Here is a 21,532-nt window from a genome sequence, read left to right as displayed (position 1 = left end):
CCAAGTTCCCAAAGAGAGTCCAAGTATGAGACTGTACTGTACTATACTGTACTGTATGAGACACAGTACACATCCCAAAATGGCATGTTGCACCTGGGCTGCAAAATCCAAATGCCCCTTAGATGGCAGCACAGAGGTAGTTTCCTGTACCACGTGGATTATTGTCATCCAGATACAATAAAGCTTACTCAAAAGTCCTCTCACTTTGGTTAAACCTCTTTTAACAAGAGAGGTGACACTTGACACCCGTTAATTTTTTCTCTATTTAAATTTGGGGATGAATTCCTCTTCTCATATTTTAATAAGATACTCATTACTATAATATGAATGCCTTAGCTGCTGTAAATCAAGAAACCAGCAGAACTACACTGATTAATACCAGTAGAACAGCTAGTTAGCAATATCAATACAAATTATTTTGCAGGAGATTAATTTTAGTTTAAAATCTCTTAAAGTTGTTATTGGGCCTGAAAATGAGAAAATGGGATAAGAGAGGGAGAGTATGGGGGGGAACAAAAACAAAACAGGCCCTTCACACGGCAATATATTTGCTTTCTCACAGGCTTGGGGGAAAAAAATCACTTTAACTCACCAAATATATATTAAAGTGGATATATTTATGGCTTGGGGAGGATTATGCCAAGATTATTCAACAAGTGCATCAAATATACAGCACATGTATAATTTGTTAACAAAAAATTAAATATATGAAATACTATTTATCAGAATAAGAAATATGAAAAGCAATGCCAATTCAGAACATCTCCTCTCACTACTATACTAGAGGTTGAATGAAGTTACAAAAACTTCAGAAACAATTACAAGGGTGTGAGTTAGTATAACTAGTATGATAGTTCCATAGTCCAAGAAGACAAACAAATTGTAGAAGTTGATTTCAAGCAGCAGCTTCCTGTACAGCATCATTATCTTTGACAATTCTGAGAATATTGTCTTCTTTTTCCCCTCCGTTTTAAAGATGAGTGAACGTGTCACCTCTGTATGACAGTGACCCATGCAATTAGGCTATTGCACTTGTGCAATTAAAAGCAAGCCTGATATGGGCTAAGCAACATGTGGCTCTCCAGATAATTCTTGCTGCCCCTTGACCAGTGGCATCAAAGACGCTCATGATTGAGGGTTAGCAATACCTGGAGGGCCACAAGTACCCCATGCCCAACCTAGAGTGTAACCACACATTAATTTTAATAACTTCTATTACCTTTTAAGTAAGAGAAGGAAGAGAGAGGACAGGAAAGAGAAAGAAAAAACATCTTTCTCTTCATTCTCATAGCAGTTGATCAGTATGGCAGACCTGGAGAACAGAATAATCTAGGATTGTGTTTCATTATACCAGTGGTTCACTATCTTACATTATATATCAATTTAACTGCATATTACAAATATCCATACAGATATGTTTTATTTTCATTTGTATATATTGAAAGTAGAGGAGGTCACTCTTGGTTTGATGGTATTATGGGAACCCACTCTAGATGTGATGATCTGCTGGTGAAATTGTTTAGATGGTAATGTAGATTATTCCACTTAGTTTAAAGGACTTTAGAAACACCTGTTTAAATTGTTTTGTATGTATGTGGTAACCTGCCTCCACTGTATCCAGAACCCTATTCTGTCTAGAGACCCCAGATTGACTGAGTTATTGATGTATTTATTTATTTATTTCTCACTGTTTAGAAGCTACCATTTATCCCATGAAAACCCTGCCTAGTGCTCTGTTAGAATACCACAGTTGGCAATACATTGCCTGTGTTTTATGGCATGTATTATGACTGAAGCAAATGGGATCAATATGCAACATTTTTCCAATATATGAGTGAAAGATACATCCGAAGATATAAAATGCATACTGTATGCATGAGGTCAAGTACATTCTATTGATGATGCTAGGCGAAAAATGTAAATATAATATTGTTTATTCTGTTTGGTTCTAACATTTAATCTCTCCTGTTCATTCAATACTAAACAGCAAACAATGGAGGAGTATGAAGTATAAATATTAAGTGAAGAAGCAAGGAATAAATTATCTGAATGGAGCTCTTGGTTTTTGTTTTTTACTTTAGCTAGCTTCACTTAATACAAAAATCAACTGTAGCTATCTCTGTAAAAATATATATTTTTCGTTTTATCATCTCTTATATCTTTCATCCTATAGAAGCCTATAGAGCTTTTTGTACAGCCATTGTAATTATTCAGGTAGTGGCAGATTTTCTAAAATTATGGTGAAATGCCATATTTGGGTCACTGAGACCTAGAAACTTTATTTGCATTAATGGGCACAGAACAGGAATATGTTTGTGTGTGTGTGTGTGTGTGTGTGTGTGTGTATGAGTTCACTCATCTTTTTTTTTTTTACAGATTTCTTAAAAGATTTCTTAAAAGACCAAAAATCATGTTATTTTCACTGATTTAAAACAAGGCTGGAAAGCTCATAGTTTATAATCTATCTGGTCCTGCTGGAGTTTGAGTCCAGGCCCTGCCTCCCCCTCTTCCTTAACGCAGGTTGCATTAAGAACTTCAGTAGCAAACAGACTATTGCAGATTTCAGCCCTGCAAACTGAAGATCCTGACACTTAATCATGATTTTTTGACCATGCTTCCATTCTGTGCTATTTCCTAAGATGTCTTGATCCATTGCTGACCAATGGAGCCAGATACTGTCATAGCATTTATATATAAAATCCAATTCAGAGGGAATTCTGCTACTACTTTTCAGTTTCCTTCACAGACTGTAAAGTTTAATAGAAACGGAATAGTTTATCAAAATAGAATGCCCAATTAACAAGGCTAACACTAAGTAACTAAGTAGTTTTTTATGGCTTGAAGCTGAGTAATGGGTAGGGGAGTTATTAAAAGGTATGGGGGTTGTGTTCTAGTCTTGCTGACTTTGTCCATTTGACCTCAGCACATTATTATTAAATTTATATTTCTTCCCACCTTTATTTTATATACTTCACACAAGATTCAGTGCCACCCTGGAAATTCTCTGCTACTTACAGTACGTACAATGCTTATCTAATTGTTTTAGATAATCAGATTTCAAAGTAACCAGTACCGTGAAATTATTGTGAATTTCTTTTTGCACACCAAAAGGGGTCATGCGACTGTATGATATATGTGAAGCAAAGCAGCTGCACTTGCACATGCATGCATAGACCTATGAGAACAGCTCCCGAAGCAAGTGCGGAGCTGGGGAAAAGACTTGGCTGATTTAAGGGTACAGAGAGAAGTGGTTTGTTTGGATCCCTACACACTGGAATCCACCTTTTTCAAAAGATTTACACGATCTTACTTTTTTTGTCTGCTCCGACCCTTTTTTATTTTTTGCCTAAAACATATATTTTTCTTCCACTTTTCATATTTTTCTTTTCTCAGATAAACAGATAAATGTAATTGGCCTTTAATAGCAGAAATAAGCAGAGGACATGTTTCATAATAGAAGGTAATCATTAGCATCTACTAATGTTTGCAGAATAAGTTGCATTTAAAGGTGTAGCTATACAAACTGTTATTGTACCTCTGTTCCTCAAGGCAAGACTCTCTGAAATGTTGTATAAAGTAGATCAAAAAACACTTCAGTGTTGCAATGGTTGAAAACTATGGACATATCTATCTTGTGGGGCTTTTTGGCAACAAATGAAAGTAAGAAAAAACATGTCCACAGTAAAGAATTGCAGACAAGTGCTTGATTTTCCAGAGAATCATTTTGCCTACAAATTTAAAATGCTGCAGAGCCTTAGTATACTATAACTACTTTTTCAATCAACTGTAACTACTTTACAGTTACAGTTGATTGAAAAGCAGTATACAATTATTTTTAAACACAATTGAGTCTTTCTTCCATTAACTTTGGGTTATGCATGCAATCTTATCTGTTAGTTGTGGGCATTTGTTTTCTGGAAGAAGTCCATGGTTACTCTTCCCAGACTTACTGCTTTATCATCAAGGGATCTGGAACAGAGGTATAGTAACTTTCCTTCCAGGATCTAATCTATCCCTGTATGGAAGGTGCTGTTGAACCAACATAACAACTTCTGCTTAGCTGTCCATTGTTTAATTCATTGTGCTCCACATTAGTAACAACCCTCCTCCTTGTATATTGTTCCAACAGTTCTATGGAAAAGAACACATTTTTCCTATTAGACAAATTCTTGGAAACTTCACAAAAGTAGCAAAATATTGTTCAGTCATGATCACTGTTAGAAAACTCTGAAAATAGTTAAGTTTTGATACATTGTTTCCATGTTAGAGGGGGAAAAGCTACACATTTCTCTATTTAATATTTTAATTTTATCATAACTTGTGTTGTTTGATGTTTTACACAGAATTCTGATCAATGACTTAAATAAATTGTAATTTGATTTGATACCATCTACCATGCTATCTTTCTGGACTGCCTGAGAGGGTTGGGATTTGGAGACACCATTTTACAGTGGCTTCTCTCCTACATAAGCGGGCAGGTCTAATTGGTGGGGATGGGAGAGGTCAGGTCACTTCATTATTGGACGCCTCAGGTCTTGGTCATCTTGTTTAACAACTACATGAAGCCACTGGAAGAGGTCACACTGAGCCCCATTAGAGGTTTGGCAGAAATTCTGACCCAGTGTTGGAGCCGGAAGAATCTCATTGGGGATAAACAGGCTCAGACTTAACTGAGCAAGATGGAGTGGCTGTTAATTTGGAAATCTACAGATCCAAGGATTGTGCCAACTTTGATTCCTTGTGGGATTGTCTTCCCCCCAAGAGAGCAAGCTTGCAATCTGGGGGTCCTTGGGGCCTCAAATCCTGCTAAAAGAACAAGTGGAAGTTGAACTGGAGATTCTTTGCCCAGCAACCTTACCTGGAACAGGAAGTACTGAAGATGGTCAATGCTGCCCTTGCTGTATCTCAGTTAGATTGCTGTAATTCACTTTTCATGGAGTTGTACTTGAAGATCACCTAGAAACTTCAGCTGGACCAAAATGGAGCAGCTTTCATGCTCACCGGCCAGTTGTACTCCTATATTACAACACTGCTACAGGAGCTGTACTAGTTACTTTGTTCCCAAGGGCACTTCTAGTTGCTAGTTGCCTCCTTTGAAGCCCTTGAGTCTGCCTGTCTAATGGTTAGAGAGTGCCTGCTAAAGGTTCCCACCTACCAGGGAGTATGGAAGGAGTTGTTCCAACAGTGTGCATTCTCTATAAGGGCTCCCCTCCTGTGGAATAGCTTGCTCCTTGAGATGAGGATGGCCCTCACTTTCATGGCTTTTGAAAAATTGATACAAATCTGGCTGTTTGGACATTGACTATGGAACCATCAGTACTAATATTCATTTTAATGATTTGTTATATTTTTGTATTGTTTATTGTCATTGTTTTATTTTAATCTTAACATCTGTAAATTGCCATTAAATTGAATTAATTAATAAATATAATTAAGGCATTACATGCTATAGACATCATACTGGGATGTATCTTTACTAGGAGCATTACATCTCAATAAATGTAACTGAATTATTAATTCAGTCAAACTTTAGCACAAATTAAGCAACCATATATAAAGTTATTCTTTGCACCTGGGACATGTCATCAGTACGAGGAATCATAAAACTTATAGTAATCAGGTTTTCTAATTTAATAGGAAAAGCTCCTATTAAAGACCTTGCCCAGGATTCCTTGTGCCCAGTTTTACTCTTGGAGCATTTATGGCTTGAAGTACCATAGAAGAAAATTAAGTATATGAACCCCACTACGCTCCTGATTATATCATGGGGGAAGGGGGGGGGGGATGGAAGCCAAAATTTGGCACTAGCCTCAAAAGAAAATGAACAAAATAACTTGATTTTCTGTACTAGATTCCAAATAAAAATATTAAAGATGATTTTTACTTTCAGATTCTAATGATTCAGTTGAACATTGTCATATAACCCAAAATAGAACTTTGTTGAGGTTTGGTCATGCAACTCTTTAAATGTAAATGGTCAATCAATTTTAACATTCCTCAGCTAGGTAACATATCATAATATCTACTAATATTTGTTGTTATTAGTCTCATTTTTGTACTATTACCTAAAAAAAATAATAAAGGCTTTCCCCCCTTTCATCTTTACTTAAAGTTTGAATTGTTGAACATTCCCAGTACAGTATGAGACAAGAGTTCATACTCATTAGTCAAACTAAAATGTTAAATAATCAAGTTATGATATTTCACTATTGTGGCCCATATGCTAACTAAATTTTCCACCTCAAAATAACTGATTGTCAGGAAACAGCCAACAGTGTGGCTACCTCTAAAACAATTTGTTGATAATACTTTTCATTTATAATTCATCCTATTCAAGTCTGCTGCAGATTTACAGAATTTGTTATTTATAAGCCCATCACAAATCTTTTCCAAATGAACAGCTGATCTTAACAGTTGTTCCAATTGTACATAAGTGGGAAGGATAGACCATACCAACAGTTGTCTACTTAATGTCACCTAACATGATGTTCTGTAACACTGCACTGGCATTTGTTTGCTTTGACACAAGCAGATAAATGTTTTTATCTAGAAACAAATGTTCAGGATCAGTATATTGCCTACTTAATACAGGTACTCCTTGTTTAGTGACTGCCTCATTTAGTGACCATTCAAAATTATGACGGTGATGAAAAAGTAACTTTATGACCAATCCTCACATTTACTACCTTCGCAGGTCTATAAAGCAAAGGAAAGCTGAAGTAAGATCATAAGCACAGTTGCGGTTTCACTTAGTGACCACTTCACTTAAGGACTGAGTTGCCAGTCCTAATTGAAGTTGCTAAACAAGGACTACCTGTAAGGCCAAATCAGAATAGAGTAGAAAATCATCTCTTTAGCAGCTGCACTTAAGGATTACAACTCTCTTTCAGGAGAGGTCCATCTAACTTCCCCACTAACATCTCCCAGAAACAGATAACAAACTTCTTTTTCAAATACCCTTCAATCTATAACTTTTACAAGTTATATCAACTGCTTTTCAGATATTTTTATTGCTGCCTTTGTAGTTTTGTAAATATTTTACATTTCTGCATATTCAGGGCAGGATAGGTAGTATATAGATGTTTTAAATAAATACATGAATTAATAAATAATGTGCAGCTTGGATAAATTAGGCCTATTCCAAGCTTGTATCATCAGTCTAATATTCTCAGGGTTGCTTATTCAGAAATCCAGCTGAGCTCAGTAAAACTTTCTGTGAAAGCAAGCATGTACAGGATTGAATTCTCAAGTATACAGTTAAGAACTTAAGTCCCAGCACATGCCCAGGTATTTTTTGCCTGCATCCCATGGAAACATTAACCAAACTTTCTGTTTTAATACGTATATTTTTTATATCTTCTAGCTTTTCATAATTTTCCTTTAGATCCCTTTTAGATATATACATTCTATTTTATATCTTTTACCTTTTTATTATTATTTTCTGATGTATTTTCTATGCTTTTTAAATTGACTGTACCCCACCCTCCTTATTCTGGTCTTTGACCTTAATAAAGATTTGATTTGACTTGATCAGTAACCAAACTCATTCCTGCACCAGAAATTGCAAATAAATTCCCCCCCCCCCTTTTAAGATTCACACACAATAAGTACATCACATTCTTAATTCACTCTTCAACCTGCTCTGTTCTTACTGATGTTATACTTTCTCATTACTTTGTGCTGCAGCATTTTAGACCTACTTACTTGCCAATAGAACTAATTCACCCCATTTGGGTTAGTTTTTGCTATCCGTTTGATTTCTGTGGGCTGTGCTTCCGGATTTCCTAAAATCAATTTATTAAGCTTTCTGTAATTAAGGAACTTATGAATTCATGGTTTCACTACTACCTTATCTATTCTGCGATGACAATAAGAGACCTTGGAGGTGAAAACAGCATGCCAAGTCCATTCCTCCTTTTACAACTAAATTAAGAACCATGTGATTTATTGTCACATTTCCCTAATACCTCCTATTTTTCCACAGTTGTGTTTAATGTTTTGTACTACTTACTTTCTTTAAATGGAAAAGTAAAGTTAGTATCAACAATTATACCACAATCTCAACATCAGTAATATTGCACATTCTACTTAAATTAGGCTGCTGTGCATGTGGCTAGAATAGTAAATACATACATAGGATGCCGATAAATAAAACATCTTTCCCCTTTTCCACCCAATAAACCTTCCATAATTTGGGTTACCAGCTTGGGCAATGGATGGAAAGCAGGGCTGATGAAAAAGATTTTGCCGCTGAAGAAACAAGGACAAAATGGACCTCCTGTCCTATTTGATTCAGTGCACAAAAACTGATCAAGAATTATTTCAACACTGCCAATAAGACTGCATCTTCCAGAGCACTGTCTAACTTGGGGGCATCGATTAAGTCAGGAGGCACATTCTGTTCTGTTGTCTCTGTGCCCTACAGCATCTTTATCTGAAGTGCTCTGCTTGATTGTAACCCTAGAGTAGAGTGATCCTTAGCCTGTCTTTCCTCAAAACTAACTTCAAGCTAGACTATGGGCAAAATAGAGTACGAGTAGTAGAAAGAACTTAAAGGAAAATGTCTAAAATTTGGAGGCTAGAATGAAGAAAAGTTATTTGTTAACAGCGATACCCACAATCACAGCAATAAAGAAAGTTGACTATATTTCTGAAATCTGTCTTAGTACTTATGAGGGTCATGAGATAAGGCACACCATATATTTTGATAGTCTTACACTAAAATATTGATAAATGCTTTCATATGACAGCAGTTGGTTTATTCATTTGAAATATGAAATATTCCTAGAATATCCACATTTGTAAAAGCAGGGCAGCTTCCAAAAATTTGGAACAAATAATGCACAATAAATAGATAATTGCCATTTAGCAAATCAAGCTCACAGTATGAGTAATTTTAATGAAATCATTATTTATCTAAAATATCACTATAGTATAATATCCAAATCTCATCCCTAGCAGTGGGAATATATGGAATAATACATGTAAACAACTCACTCAATGAATTTAGTCTCCATACCACTGCCAGCCATGGCCAAGAAACGCACAGAACTGCTTTGAAAATGTTCTGTGCAGTAAGGTAAAAAGTAATGATGAGTCACTGGCATTCACTGTGACTTCTGTTCTGAATCACTACTATGTTGAAGTATTTCCTTCCTTCAGATACTGCAACTACCATTTATGAAGCAGAACTCATTCCCCCAAACAAAAGTTTACAATTCTCTTCTGCATTGGTATGATGCAATGCACTAGTGTACCTAGCGTATAATGACACCCAGAGTTGATCAGGGGCTAAGAAGCAGCTGCAGGATCCAGACTGGTCCAACCACACCACCGCCAGTCTACCCTGCTCTATCTCCATTGCTGCGTTGCACCATTGACCACCAAATAATTGACTGGCACACCAGCAGCAGTGACCCGACTCCACACCCATCACTGACCCTCCGGATAACCTCCTTATCATCTTGGACAGGTAAGAGGCTCTTACCAGGTGCCCTTCATCCCCAAGTCACCAAAAGGACTAACAAGAAGCACTTTTAGTCAGTTTGGTCTTTAAATTCTCTATTGACAATGCTCCCTTTAATTGCCTGCACATATGGTGGACCATCCCCACATTCTGCCCTCAGTAGGCCACTGATGCAATGTTTGTTAAAGATTAAGAATGAATTTTCATAAGACAATTGAAAGATTCCTAACCTTGGCCTCCTAGTTTGTAAGAGGAAGTGTTCTAATTCAGATGTGATCAGTCGATATTACACCCTGTGCTTTGCTACTGAACACATAATCCTTATTATTATCTCACATCTTATCTTCTTAATCTGATTCTTCAGTGGTGGGGAGTTGCATATGCTTATAAAATGTGGCTTAAAAATGCAACTCATGCAACTCCTTCACATTTTCATTTTTATTTGCACTTTTTAATTTTATATACAAACTAGAACATGATTTTATGATATCTGCACTTAACTCAAAAGTGGGATGCAACATTGTTCCTATTGGGAGAAAAGCATCTAAAAAAATCATGCCATTTTTAAAACAAAATTTCACGCACATGAAAACAGAATGCAATGAACCTGAAGTTGAAAAAGTGAAAAACAATAACATTGAAATTGACAGATTTGCCCATCTCAACCAGCATGGGGCAATAAAGACAATCTGTGCCAGACACTGCTCAATGAGGTATCTAACCCATTTATTCTTTCTGATGATTTCTTCCACTGACATCAACAGGTAAATACTTCAGCAGCACCCAGCATTTCTGAATCTTATTAAACTTCCCATGAGTGGAAATTGAAAGGAGTAAGCTACAGTTTCTAAGTAAGGTCTAAAATGCATTGTGTACAAAGGTGTGTGCCAGTTTAAAAGAATACATTATCATACAGCAGGCAAGACATTTGTGTTTTATATTTCCAGGTATGTAATGACTTAATCTAGATATATTCAGATTTGAAAGTCTAACTCCCAGAAATGAGGATTCATAGGTAGCAGTGTATAAAAAAAGTGGAGAGTGGAAAGCTGTATTAAAAAATTCCACCAGTATGGTCAGAGACTTTGTTTTGATTAAGAGACAATTTAAGTAGTCTCTTAAAACTAAGGAAGCCTTTCACCAATCAAACACTATCTGTCATCCACCCTGAAAGTCCTCCTAAGTTTTAAGAGACTACTTTTAGGCTTTTCTCCTATTTATTTTCAACTTAGCATTTGTTTTTCATTGCCTTTGTTGTCTCTTATTATCTTTCAGGCTTTTCCCCTTTCCCACCATGCCAGAAAAGATTTGTAGTAAATAATACTGTACCATTCTACCAGTTTCAAATCTGGGACTTTCTGCAATGTCTACAAAAATGGAAAATATTTCTGTATTCACACTAATAAATGAAACCCCTTTGCAGCCAAGACATGCCAACTAAACCTGAAATATGTTAATAATCAAGAAACACAGCCAGCTTGAGGCCCCTGACCTTTCCAATAGTCCCAACTAATTTACTACTTTTTATCCTTAAAATGGCTTCTTGCGTGTAATGGGCTTTTTAGTCTTTTCCTGGCTGCTGTGGTGAGAGATGACTGTCTGCCTAGCTAATTCTGGTTTTGGCAGATGATGCTTGCAAGTATACCCTGAATTAATAATTTCAAGCAAACTTAAAAAAAAATAAATTGTCAGGGTACAGATAAAAGAAAAATTAGACATCGCATTGGGGAGAAATGACAAAGGAAACAGCACAAATATTCCAATGGCTATATTACTAATCATGTATTGATATTATATTATGTACTGTAACCATTTTTGTTTCTGTCTATTAATATCTATGTTTGATTTGCTGTCATTTTAACTACTTACTGAAATATTACATAAGGAAATTTCAAAAGGACAACTAATTGTTTCTTTCGTGTAATATAGCTGCTTGCTTCAGGCAATTTAAAAGAAAGAGATGTGTAGGTCTAATGTAATCTTCCCCCTACCTGGTACCAATAGGGACTGCAACATCCATACATCAAAGCCAAGGGTATCAGTTTGGAAGGACTGGCATAGTGATATTTTCTCAGGCATAAGTAAGATGTAGTTTTCTGACACCAGAACTAAACAAATATATTCACTAAAAGGAGGGTGGAGTGACAAAGCTCACATTTCTAACTTTGGACACAGTCCCTAAGTTTATTGATTAACAATAATTCAAACATACTCAATTTCTTCTACTTGGGTTATTACTCAGTGCCAATTATGATAGTGAATTGTCTTTCAATTTGCCCCCGACACTGTCAGGATTGTCAGGATTACCCCCGACCCTGAATTACCCTCAAACCAACTTGAGCTAAATTAGTTTATTCAGACTTAGCAACATTTGATTGTAGATTTCTAAACAGTGAATGTGCAGTTACTATGATCCATGCAATGAGAGTAACCAAATTCTATCAACAGTTCTGGTATTTGTATAGATTTGACTGTCTCATCCACTAGCATGAAGTTTTCAAATATGAGGTTATTTCAGGCATCCATGAACTGAGCTACAACATCTTACTATTCATGTTGTACATTGCCTAAAGAGATTACAACAAGGGGTACATGCTAAGCTAAAGCAATAAGGTGGTTTGGAAACTCACAGTATTACTAGGAATGAGTGCCTAATGTATGTCTCTGACCTTTTCTTCTGCTGCAGGAATAAATAATTTATTACTTAGCTTTCAGGAAGGCCAAATTATGGTTCTGTCAGCTCCTTCCCTCCTGCCTAGTTATTAATGGATAGAGAAGAATCAACAAAGCACTGGACACATTGATGTAGCTTGTCTCCATGCCTCCTTAAATCTATGGGAGTTTCTAAGTATAACCATTGCTGGCTAAGGAGTCAAAGGAAGGCACGGGTAACACTTGATATTATTGTGCAATGTGCATTAGTCATCTATCATTAAGGTTCAGGATACAGGAAAACAGCAGCATAAGTCATACAAACATACATCCTTGAAAAAAATTGAAAAAAAACAACAACCTAAAGATAATCAAATACTCTATATGGATAGTGATTAGTATTACTTTTCTCAGGATTTTTTCATATAAAAAGCTCCCTATACCAGGAGTAGAGAATTAATTTATTTAAAATATTTTAACTTTAAAAAAAAAATTAAAAAGCCCAAAAATACTGTGCAGGATACAGATACTGTAAGTTGTCCTCTGGGCACCTTCTTTTAGGTGAAGTGTGGATCACATTTTCACAGCTCTGAAATTCCAGCAGCATATTACAGGAAATTAAGTAATTGTTTTCTCCTTACCTAGCCTTTTACTGCTATTAATAATGACATCTGAACAGTAATCATGCAATTGTTATGAGCATCTGTTTTGATAAGACATTTTATTGGCTCTGCCACAGTAGTATCAAGCCCTCCACAAGAAGAGCATATACTGATTCATTAAGTGAAGATTTACTGATTATATGGCATAGGAAATGGCACTGTGAGAACCAGGAAACACTAGTAGGCCTGCAGACCATTCAAAAAGGATTTGGAAGAAATGCTGTGGATTTCATAGGAGCACAGCACCACCCTGCTAATCATTAAAGCAACCCCACTTTTTTCAAGTTTCTGTGGAAGCCTGAAAAAAGGATGATGTTGCTTTAAGAAATTCACTCATTAAAATTAATGAGATTCTATCAACTACATAATTCATATTAGAGAAGTTCTATTAAACTGCAGAGGAAGGATGCTAGTGTGGCTAACAAGCAGAAACACAGGAATATATAAAAGGTCATGAAACAGAAGTTTTCTCAGATGAGAAGAAAGAAAAGGAACATAAACGCTGGCAAAAGAATTGTGAGCTGACTATAAGGGGAAAAGAGAGTTTAGATAAAAATAGTTAAGATCAGTAATGTTTATCTGAATCCATAAGATGAAGGAAAATGGGCAATTGAGCAAGCAATGGGGACTTTTGATGTCAAAGACGTGAAAGATATAGAAAAGCATTATTCATTTTTAGGTCAGCTGAAACTTTCCAAGGAATCCATACATTTCAGTAATATAAAGTCCAGTCATGTTTAAAATAATATCTGGAAATTAAAACTTAAAAATTAGGAACGATATAATAACCAACTATACTGATGTTGCTGTCAAATTAAAAACAATATTGGACATCAGTAGATAACTTTCCTAAAAGCATAACTGACTATAAGGATAATCAGACTGAGTCTATATATTGTTCTAGATAGATTGTTAACTCATAAATTCCACAATTACAGTTTCATCATTTGGTTCTCTTTATTGGTGATTTTGCTACTTCACATAGCTGTGTAGACTTATCAAAACTTGAGGAAAATAATGGCAACCAGGTAAAAGGTTTTACTAGAGTTATTTTTCTTTTTTCTGTACCAGTTGTAATATTAACTTAATATCCCAAGGACCTGGGATAGGCAGATGTTGTTTGATGGTGTTAAAAGCATCATTGCAGGATGTAAGCTGTTCCAAGTAAAACTGCCTTTTGCAATTGACTGATGGTGATTTTGTCAATGCAAAACAGGAATCATGCACAACATACAGTGTAAGGACTGTAACAAGCACTATGTAGGACAGACAGGCAGAAGGCTAGCAGAGCGCATCCATGAACACCAACTAGCAGTCAGAAGACACAATGAAAACTCCTAAATCTCACAACACATGGACAGACTTAACCATAGTTTCAACTGGGAAACTGTCAGCATCTTAGACCAAGCTAAATCCAAAAATGTGAGGGAATTCTTGGAAGTTTGGTATTCAGACAAGGCAGCCATCAACAGGCACACAGAGATAAACAACATCTACACACTATTCAAAAGAGACAATAAAAAGGAAAACAAAAGACCAGAACATCTCAACAGCAATCATCACCCAGATAAGCATAGATTAACACCAAGATTATCACCAGACATACAATCAGCAGTAAACAATACCCTAATCAAGGAACTACCAGAGGGAAAAAATAAAACAAAACAAAACCCACACCCCCACCAATACTGGCAGGACATGCCATTGTATATAAACAGAGAGCAGACCCCATTCCATTCTAGCGCTGAAGATGTTACCTAGTTGGGTAACAAAATGTTTGCAAGAAAACAGCCAAGCTCAGAGAACTCCAAGGACTCCACAGTTCAACCCTGAGCTACACATATTCTCTCCTATTAGACTCTGTGGTCTTCTTGCAGTAGCTGACTAGGTGGTCCAGTGTTTCTTCAGCTTCTTTGCAGAGGTGGTATTTGCTGTCTGTTGCTAATTCTCAATTCTGGCTTTGTATGCATTTATTCTTAAGACTTGGTCTTGTGCAGCCAGAATTAGCCCCCCTGTCTCTTTCTTCAGCTTTCCTGCTCTTAGCCACTGCCAGGTCTTGTTATCTGCTTTGCCTCCTAGGTTTGTGTGTGTGTGTGTGTGTGTGTGTGTGTGTGTGTGTGCTGGCCATATAATACTTTTCCTTGCCATGTCTCTTTTCTATTCTTTATTTGGTCTTTCTTGTAGGCCAGTTTGGTCTCTTCAGTATTCAGTAAGCCTTCATGGTGTACTAGTCTCAGTGCATCTTCTTCACTCAGATATTCTCCCAATGCCCTTTTTTTCTTCTTCAACTGTTTGGTGTACTTGCAACATTCCACACCCACCTATGCTCCTTGGGAAGTAGTGTCTGTCAACATTGCTGCGTGGATGAAGGGCATGATTCATTGTCATTATTTTTCTGGTCTTCCTATCCAGGGCTTCTAGTTCTGCTTGAGTCCAGTCCATTATTCCAGCTGTATATCTAATGACTGGAATTGCTCAGGTGCTAATTGCCTTGATGGCATTCCTCCACTGAGTTTGGACTTTAAGATCTTCTTCACTCTTCTGATATATTCACTTCTAACCTTTTTCTTACTTCAATGTGCTTGATGCTGGTGACTTGAAGGATGCCTAGGTATTTGTAGTGATCTTCTTCATCCGGACTCTTGATGTTATTTCCATAGGGCATCTTGATTCCTTTAGTTTTCACTCTTTTTCTCCTGTTGATTGTAAAGGTGGCACATTTGTCCAGTCCAAATTTCACTGTAGTATCTTGGCTGCATATTTTGACAGTGTTGAGCAGCCATTCCATTTCAGATGGTGTTTTTCCACACAGCTTCATATCATCCATGTAAAGGATAACCTGGCAGATATTTTTGATGTTTGACAGCCATGTCTTGATTTGTTCAGTATTGTTGACAGAGAAATCAATGCAATGACAAACAGTAGTGATGATAGTGAGTCTCCCTGAAAGATTCCTCTCTTGATGTTAACCTCTCCCAGTCTATCACCATTGACCAGCAACTGTGTCTTCCATTGTGCCAGTGATCATTTATTGGTATTAGTATTTTACATACAAAAATAGAAGTTCTGGTAGATCAGTCTTGGGGAACTCTTAAAGCTGCTATGGAAGGGAGGGGCTAAAACATCTGGGGAATCTATAGGGCAGAAAGTAACCATGTGTGTTGTATGATACCTAGAGTTTCCCCTTACGAGATATTAAAGACACAAGGGAAGTGCCAATGACTAACAGAACTAACCACATTTTTTCAGCTGCTTCAAAACATTCAAACAAAACAGTCATACTGCAATTCTGCTATATAAGCATAAACTGGTACCAAATTTGTTGATCGTTAGGATAAATCATTTGGGTATACAATGACTATTCTGTGATAAATGAGAATCATAGAAAGAAGAGGAAAGGAGGAAAGGGAAGTTGCTGAATGTTTTCAATGTGAGCCATCTTTTTAGGAAAAAAAAATTAACAGGCAGCTCTTCATTTATCAACTAAGCAAAAAATTAGTTAATTATTAGGTCTGGACAGCATCAACAGAGAATTCTTAAAGAAATCAAAGATGCTGACCTTTTAAGAAAAACATGTAAGTAAAGTCACCTTTCAATGAAGCTGGACTTCTGATGACTTACAGAGACTCATTCATGTTGCATCTATAAATTGCTTCCTATATCAGGTCCTAAAACATTTTTTGTGGATTTGAGCTAATGTTTTTTGGACTAAGCATAGGAAGCACATTGAGGCAGTATTAATTTCAGGTATAAATTTACAGATATATCCACCATGTCTATCTGTCTGTCTGTCTCTTTCTGTGTCTCCACAATATACTCAGAATAAACGTCTATTTATTTAACTTTATATCAAAATATAAATTTATAGATTTATAAATCTATAAATCATAAATAAATTTGTAATTCTATAAATTTATTGATATATGCACCATGTCTATCTGTCTGTCTCTTTCTGTGCCTCCATGATATGGTTCTATTAAATTAACTTTATATCAAAATAACATACAATAATGGGGGGGGGGAGTCCATCAATAGTCAAAATAGCCATACGCAACTTCCTGATTTCAGATATAGCTCTCACTAACTATAGGAAAACAACAATAGAAGAGGGCCTTTATGTCCTATATATGAACTTTTGAGGCACCTCCCTATCTACTCTCAATAACATTAATATGCCTTTAATTTGATCCAGGAGGATTCTTATATTCAACCTGAAAGTGGTCCTACATACATCTACTCAGGTGTGTATTCCTTTGGGTTGAATGTGATTTAATACCTCTGAGTATTGATGGAACTTTCACTGGAAGAGGTAGGAGGGAGCCCTGAATTTGAGCATTATATGCTTATATTCATTACTACAGTGTTCCTTAGCTTAAGCTTACAAACAAAAAAGGGTTGGAAACTTTTAAAACATCTGAATAATGATCCAACAAACCCGTGCCGATATAAGAACATTACGGCAAATCAAATAGCTCATCAGCTGTTGCTAAACGTCAGGGTTAAGGAGAGACTTAGGAAATGCAGGGTCCCAAGGGCAATGGAAGGGGAGGCCAGTATACTGACCTCACCCTTTGATAGAGAAGAACTGGAAACAGCAATTCATGATATGAAGAATGGTAAAGCCACGGGACTGGACAACATTAGTGTTGAATAAATTAAAAATTTTGGAGATTTTGCCAAGCAATGGTTGTTATCACTTTTTAATGCATGCGTGGCTTCAAATTGCTTTCCAAAGATTTGGAGGAAAGCCTGGGTTATTGCACTTTTGAAACCTGGAAAAGAACCAGATGACCCAAAGAATTTTCGTCCAATTTCTCTCCTTTGCCATCCTTTTAAACTCTATGAGAGAGTTCTATTAAACAGAATGTTTCCTATTATTGAACCAACTCTCATTCTCCAACAAGCTGGTTTCTGGCCAGAGAAGTCCTGCACAGGCCAGATACTTAAACTCGTCCAGCACATAGAGGATGGATTTCAATTGGGTCTAATTACGGGAATTGCTTTCATGGATTTATCTGCAGCCTATGACACAGTTAATACAGGAAGCTTCTCTTGAAATTATATAATATCACACATGATCTTGCTCTGACTAAATGCATTGAGGCAATACTTGAAAATCGACGATTTTTCATTGACTTTCAGGGAAAAAAGAGCCGGTGGGGAGCCCAGTGACATGGTCTTCCACAGGGGAGCCTTCTTGCCCCCCTGTTATTTAATATATATACCAATGATCAGCCTGTTGGTCCTGATACATTGTCTTTCATCTATGCTGACGACTTGGCACTTACTGCTCAGGGAGCCAACTTTGAGGAGGTGGAAGCTAGGCTTACTCTGGCCCTTAAGAATATGTCAGAATACTATAACAAGTATGGACTAAAACCTAATCCATTAAAAACTAATGTCTGTGCATTCCATCTTCAAAACAGGCAGGCCAGATGTAGACTTGATATTATCTGGGATGGAGTGAGTCTGGTACATTGCGAGACACCATGTTACCTTGGCATTACATTGGATCGAACATTAACCTTTAAAAGACATTGTTGCAATTTAAAGCAAAAGATCTCCACCCATAATAATCTCCTCAGAAAGTTGGCTGGAACTACCTGGGGTGCCCATCCAATTACTGTACGAATGGCTGCCCTTGCATTGTGTTACTCAGCAGCAGAGTACGCCTGCCCTGTTTGGGGCCAGTCTGCGCATTCTATACATGTGGATAGGGTGCTAGTGATACATGTCGTATTGTTACTGGATGTTTGTGCCCCACTCCACTTGATAAACCATATACCTTGGCGGGAATAGCCCCGCCAGATGTTAGAAGGAGCGTGGCACAAGACGTGGAATATGGAAAGGTGTTACATGATCTGGCAAACCCATTATTTGGCCAAGTACCTCCCACAAAAAGATTGAAATCAAGGAGGAGCTTTTTAGATTGCACCAAGGAGATTGCTACCACACCTCAAACAGAATGATTAAAAAGATGGAAATCCCAAGCAAAACATCTTTACGATTGGATAGAACCGCTTGAGGATTTGCCTGGAGGTTCAGAGGAGGAGTGGATGGTTTGGAGATGTTTAAATAGACTGTTCACTAGTTTGGGTAAAACTAAAGATCAAATGGAAAAATGGGGGTTTCTTCCTGAGGACAAGGATATTTATTGTGAATGTGGCGCTATTCAAACAATTATCCATCTTTTGCAGTGCTCCTTGGGACCTAACATGCACACAGAATGACTTGCTGGTCAGAAATATCTTTGCCATCAACGTGGCCCAGCATTGGACAAGAATTATATAAATCTATATTTTTATTAAAGTTTTTAAAATTTTTAAAATTTAGATTAATAATGATCTCCCTTCCAGTTCCTGCATTTCTGACATGAGATGAGATGAGCTTACAAACATATTTGATATTATATAAGCATTATTTTTTGCATGACCTTTCTTATAGGTAACACTGAAAACCTGTCTAGAATGTAATTAAAGTTTTGCTATACAATGGGCAGGTATGGCCTTAGAGGATGCTGGTTGTCTACCAGAGGTGTCACTGTCTTTATCCTTTTTTCAGGCAAGCAGACTTCACCAGCAGAAAAAAAGTTGGTTTTGCCAGCAACCTGTCAGCCTTACCAGGTAGACCAGACAGGGAGCACAAGCACAGATGAACTAATTCTACTTTATTATAAAGCTACATTAACAGAATCTTGCAAGTCTAAAAGTACAATACTCCCACTGTCACCTTTACAGCCCAAGAATTTAGGGAGGGTCCCTTCTGAGCCTGCTGCTCCACCCACTATGCAACTTCGGACTACACTGTCTCTTATCTGACCATTCCCTAGGCAGCATCTCTTCACCCCATCTCTCAAGGTCTTTCCCACATACCATTACATCACCCTCTCCTTCAGACTCATCCCCCCTCCCAAGTTCCCAGGGGAAACTGACTGTGGGCTGTGAGAACAAAATGTAGCTGTGCCACTCCCCTCTTCTGCTGGTAACTCTCTGAGATCACATGAGGCATCCTTAAATCTGTGCCTGTATAGGTGGTAGCTGCCCCTTCATCAGGAATTTGTTGGTCTCTCCCACTCATGTCCTGTATGCCTGATGTGGAAGGTGCTGGGTCATTTCCCATGCCCCCTACTTGGTATATTGCTATCCTTGAGGCACCCTCCATCCCATAGAAGAACTCCTCCTGCTCATCTTGGTCAGTGCCTAATACTTGCAAGGCAGGTAGTTGCCAAGGATGGGGGTTGTTAAGGTACTGGTCATGAAAGCAGTGCACCAACTGTGGTGCATGCACATCCATTGCTGCCTCCTGTGACCTCTCAGACCCAGGGTAGCCTTTCCAGTGTATCAAGCACTCAACCCGCTTCCTCTGCATCTAGAGTCTAGCACTGCTTCCACCTCGTACCCTTCCTTCCCGTTTACCAGTATGATTTACAGTGCGACTCAGAGTTGCATGGTTGAAGTATTGTTGCAGGAGAGGGGGTGACTGAGGTGACTTCGTACTCCAGCTTACATGAGAGGGTTCTGGAAGTTTGTTTTGGGCACCTGGAACATATGAAATATAAAAATCAAAGTGGGGAAAAATTGTGCCCACCTGATTTGCTGAGGGGTGAAAGATTGAGTGTTTTGCAGAACCTCTAAATTCTTATTGTTTGTATGAACTTGTATAGGGTGGGCTGCTCCTTCCAGCAGGTGTCTCCATTGCTACTGCCAGCAACTCTTTATTGAAAATATCTTAGTCCCTTTCTGCTGGAAGGAGCATTCTGGAGTAAAAGGCACACAGTAGTAAATCTGTCCCCCCCCCCCTTTTCCACCTGGAGCAGGACTGCTCCTATGACCGCATCTGAAGTGTCTGTCTGCACCACAAAGGGGTGGGAGGGATTGGGGTGGCAGCGGGGAGGCTGAGAAGCAAAGAGTTGTTTTAACTCTTGAAACGCTGCTTGCTCTTTGATTGACCAGAATTGCCAATCTTGCCAACCCTTTCTTGGAGCTGGGACAGTGGTTTTACACTGTCAGCAAAATTAGGAATGAATTTCCTGTAGAAGTTAGCAAAGCCCAGAAAGTGTTGCACATCTTTCACATTATGGGGGGCGGGGTGGTGGTGCCATGATAAAATAGACAGTACCTTTGCTGGATCTGTATGCCTTCTGTGGAGATTCTGTAGCCCAAATAGTCTAATTGAGGCAGGTCAAATGCATACTTTTCTAGTTTGGCAAAGAGCTTGTTGTCCCATAATTTTTGCAATACATTTCTGACATGGGTGACATGCAAGGAGGGATCTTTGGAATAAACTAATATGTCATCTAAGTACAGTACCATGGACTTGTCTAGAATTTCTGAAAATATGTTGTTCATGAATCTAGAAAAAACAGCTCCACAGTTAACCAGGCAAGGCATCACTTGTATTCAAACTTGCCATATCTTGTATCAAGGGCTGTTAAATACTCGGTGTCCTTCTTTCATTCTGATTAGGTTGTAAGCACTTCTCAAGTCTAGTTTTGTAAAGATGCATACCTTTTGTAGCCTGTCTAGTAGATCCAAGATAAGTGGGAGTGGATAACAGTCTCTAATTGTCACTTTATTCAGGTCTTTGTAGTCATGAACACTACGCATGGGGGCTCCCTCCTTTCCCTTCAGAGTGGCTGCTGTTTCTCCTTCTTGTTTTTTGGGACAAAAAAATGTGGGTGCCAATGCTGGTGAGTTGAAAGGGTGAATGAGTCCTTTTTTGATGTTGACATCCAAATATTCCTCAAGAATGG

The 21,532-nt window shown here is 37.7% G+C and overlaps 1 protein-coding gene across 1 annotated transcript in view; it reads right to left on the bottom strand.

Annotated features, from left to right (window-relative positions):
• Positions 1 to 21,532, bottom strand: part of MYT1L (myelin transcription factor 1 like) — a 237,386-nt gene that overhangs the window by 82,207 nt on the left and 133,647 nt on the right. The window lies entirely within an intron of this gene.

This window comes from Python bivittatus, unplaced genomic scaffold (genome assembly GCF_059951505.1).
Source record: "Python bivittatus isolate LINGU-HERP-01145 unplaced genomic scaffold, Pbiv_v1 ctg000020_np1212, whole genome shotgun sequence".
Taxonomy (NCBI): domain Eukaryota; kingdom Metazoa; phylum Chordata; class Lepidosauria; order Squamata; family Pythonidae; genus Python; species Python bivittatus.
Note: the sequence above shows the minus strand (reverse complement) of the source record. Positions and strands in the feature narration are given on the sequence as shown.